Source organism: Chrysochloris asiatica, unplaced genomic scaffold, assembly GCF_000296735.1.
Source record: "Chrysochloris asiatica unplaced genomic scaffold, ChrAsi1.0 scaffold00075, whole genome shotgun sequence".
Lineage (NCBI taxonomy): Eukaryota > Metazoa > Chordata > Mammalia > Afrosoricida > Chrysochloridae > Chrysochloris > Chrysochloris asiatica.
In genome coordinates this window covers 15625280-15629531 of record NW_006408593.1, presented here as the reverse complement: position 1 = coordinate 15629531, position 4252 = coordinate 15625280, and positions in this window count along the sequence as shown.

The following is a 4252-nucleotide window of genomic DNA, read 5'->3' as shown; positions in this document are numbered from 1 at the left end:
ATGTACATGTGTATATACACATATAAATATATATAATATTAATCTATCTTATCAAATATGTATAGTATTTATCTTATCAAAATATATAGTATTAATCTATCTTATCAAACACACACACACACACACACACATATATATATGTTGTTGTTGTTATATGCCATTGAGTCGATTCCAACCCATAGGGACCCTGTACAGGGTTTCCAAGGGTGTAAATCTTTATGGGAGTAGAAAGCCTCATCTTTTCTCCTGCAGAGCGGCTGGTAGTTTCGAACCGCTGACCTTAAGGTTCGCAGCCCGATTCGTACTTAACCACTACGCTACCAGAGCTCCACATATATATGAATATATTCTTGGCCTTCTAGCAAGTACAAGGATTGAAATTTTCTATCAACTAACCTAATGATTATTTCACTTTGTAGGACTTCCATCAAAATTATATCTCAACTAACTTTGTATATTTCAAATTCAAGAATGAAAGACCCTTTTTAGCCTTTACATTTGAAGAATTTGTTCAAAGATTATAATTGGAATTCTTGTACTATTCTTTTTTTATATATCCATTTTTAATGCATTTTAATTTTGCTTTAAAGTACAGATGATAATCAGTAAGTACATGATTTGTTGCACAATTTTTTAACTACACTTTTTTTTAAAGCTTTTATTGTGAATTGAGTCAGAGTTTACATGGGTGAACACTCATCCTATATTATTTCATTTCATTGTAATGATTATAATCCCCTCCAGGCATCATTATTCAATATTATTTGCTTCTATCTCCTTTGTTTTTTTGTTGCTGTTGTTGTTTGTTTGTTTTGATGTATACAAAAACACTCAGGAATATATAATTATTTAAATAATAAAAGAACACATTCTGCAAGCCTGACTCCTGGCCACCAGCACACAGCCATTCTCTTTCCATGAGTATGGAGTCCTAAAATGCTCTATCTCTTGATGTCACCATCTCTGCCTCCATCTCTGGGTTTGCTGCATCTCTGGTTAAGATCCCACATGCTCTTCTCCTTTGATAGTCCTAGGGTCCTCTGTTCCTAGAATGTTAGATTAACTACTTTCCGTTGTATGCTACAAAACTTCTACCTTGAGAGTTGTGACAATTGCAATTATTCATCATAACAATTACTCACTATTGAATCATAAGAATCTATCCCTGAATTGGCTTGATGGTGGATTACAGGGATGCGCCAAGCAGACCTTTGTCAGAAATAGTACAAAATACCGACAAAGCAGATACAAGGGATGATCCTGGAACTCTAAACTACATATAAAGGGATATTTATGAGTATCAAAGGATTACTGTAAATAGAATTTGTAGCAGATGTAGAAAAATGGTGCTTGATGAGTGCTGGTTTTAGGCAGATGCCCAGCACAACAATCCTGAGAAGGGTGTCGTCATCTTGAGAAGGTCGCAGTAATACTGAAGCAAAGACCTGGCCATTCTTTCATCTGCTCATTTCACTTTCTCTGTCTGTACACATCCACTCTGGTGACTAGAGGGAGTGACTGACTGAGCAGATACCCCACCCACCCTGAAGGGCTCTAATGCACATGCACCCAGATCTGCTTAGCTGTGAACTGTTTCACAGAAGCAGAAACACCTGGACTATATTGCTTCCTTTTTGTTGTTGTTGTTGTTGTTGTTTGGTCTCCCTTTTACCTTGTGGGGGGAGGGAGGGCTCTTTCCCTATGTTACCCACAGAAAGACAACAATTGAGGGCACATAGCCAAGCTAAAGTCACACACTGTAAAATCCCACCATCAGGTATAGAGCCAATACTAGCTGCTATACACTACATGCATAGCTAACACTTACTAAATTTACTATCAGTTGAGTAATAAGAGAAGTGAAAAGGGAAGACTACCTCCTGATCACACCTACCAAGAGACAATCAGAAAACTTACTAATAGAGCAACACACATTCATCTAGTTATTGAAAATGCCCAAGAAACAATAGTTCATGGCCAGAACTAAGATAGAGTAGCTGAATCAAATGAGCTAGAGGTAGTCATAGAATTTCTACTGGAAGGAGGGCAGGCTTTGGAACTGCCTGAGAAGGAATTCAGGTAAATGTTACTGAAGTGATCCAAACACTCCACAGAGGGGTTGAGAAAAATAAGGCAGAAGTGAGGAAAGTGCTATAGACACAATCAAATAAGATAAAAATTGCATTGAAAACAATTCAACACCTGCAAAAAAGGTCCAAATGACTAATACTAAAATTTTAGAAATGGACAATACACTGAAAGGGCAAAGGAGTAGAACTGAAGAGATGGAAGTCAGAACCAACAAGCTTGAAGACAAATCTCTCAATATTGCTAAAACAGAAGACCAAGGAGAAAAAAAGAATACAAAAATTTGAAGAAAGTCTAAGATTCATGTGGGACAACATGAAGAGGAAAAACCTGAAGCTAATTGGAATAATGGAATAGGAAGAATCACAGATGACTACAGAGGATATAATTGAAGAGTTTCTGTAAGAAAATCTCCCCAACCCAATGAACAACAAAAAGATAAGCATACAAGAATCTCAACAAACCCCAGGAAGAATAGACCCCAAAAGAAAAACACCAAGACATAGAATAATCAAGCTCTCCAAACTCAAAGACAAGGAGAGAATCCTGAAAGCAGCTATAGAAAAAAGGAGAGTTACTGACAAAGGCAAGTAAATCAGATTAATCTCAGTTCAATCAGCAGAAACCATGCAGGGAAGAATGCAATGGGGATATATATATAAAATACTAAAACAACAACAAAAAGAAACTGCTAACCAAGAATTGTCAATCAAGCAAAGCTGTCAATCACATACAATGGTACAATCAAAACATTTCAGGATAAGTAGAAGTTAAGGGACTTTGTCAAAGCCAAACCAGTGCTTCAAAAACATACTAAAAGGAGTTCTCTGACATAAAAACCAACAAGAAAAGACAACAACCAGAGACAGACAGATGTGACAACACCACCTGGAACTCAGCTGACAGATAAGAGTCCAGAACAGAACAAAAATGCAAGAACAAATTCAGAAGACCTTGAAGGTCAGTCTATGATTCAAACAATTATAATGTGAAAGAAGGAAAAAATATAGGAACAGATATCCAGGTGGTGAGGAGGTCAGTTAGAATGCAGGATAAAATAGACAACTTTAAATGGAGGGAAAAGTTAATAAAATATACAGTAACATCAAAGAATATTAACACTTCACAACAGAACAAGAAAATGAAAATTCTAAAAAAACATGGAAATATCAAAACTATGAAGGAACTGACAAGTAATACCACAAAAAACATGACCTCACACAGGAAGGCATGAAGAACAAAGAAACCAACAGTACCACAAAAAAACAAACATAATGACAACAAATAATTCACACTTATTGATAATTATGACCCACTATACTACCCAATATGGAGCTCTGGTAGCGTAGTGGTTACGAATTGGGCTGCGAACCTCAAGGTCAGCAGTTCGAAACTAACAGCTGCTCGGTGGGAGAAAGATGAGGCGATCTGCTCCCATAAAGATTTACAGCCCCGGAAACCCTGTTCAGGGTTGCTATGGGTCAAAACTGACTCGACGGCACTTAACAACAACAACAACAACATACTAGCCAATGCACACTTTTCAGTTTGTCGTACTATGGTGGCTTGTGAGTTGCTGTGATTCCAGAAGCTATGCCACCAGCATTTTAAATATCAGCTAGGTCGCCTACGGTGGACAGGATTCAGATGAGCTTCCAGACTAAGACAGAGGAGGAAGAAAGAATGACAAACTACTTTCTAATATTTAGTCACTGAAACCATTATGAATAGCATAGAAATACTTTCAGATATTGTGCCAGAAAATGAGCCCCTCAGATGGGAAGGCACTCAAAATGCAACTGGGGAAGAGGTGCTTTCTCAAAATCGAGTGGACTTTGATGATGTGAATGGAGTAAAGCCTGTGGGAGTAAAGCCCTCAAGACCTTCATTTGCTGATGGGGCACAATTCAAAATGAAGACAAACACCAGTAAACATCCAATAATAATTGAAACATGGAATGTATGAAGTATGAATCTAGGAAAATTGAAAATTGTCAAAAATGAAATGGAACACATAAACATCTATATCTTAGGCATTAGTGAGCTGAAATGTACTGGTATTGGCCATTTTGAATCTGACAACCATATGGTTTACTATGCTGGAAATGACAAATTGTAGAAGAATGGTGTTGCCTTCATTGTCAAAAGGAACATATCCAAATCA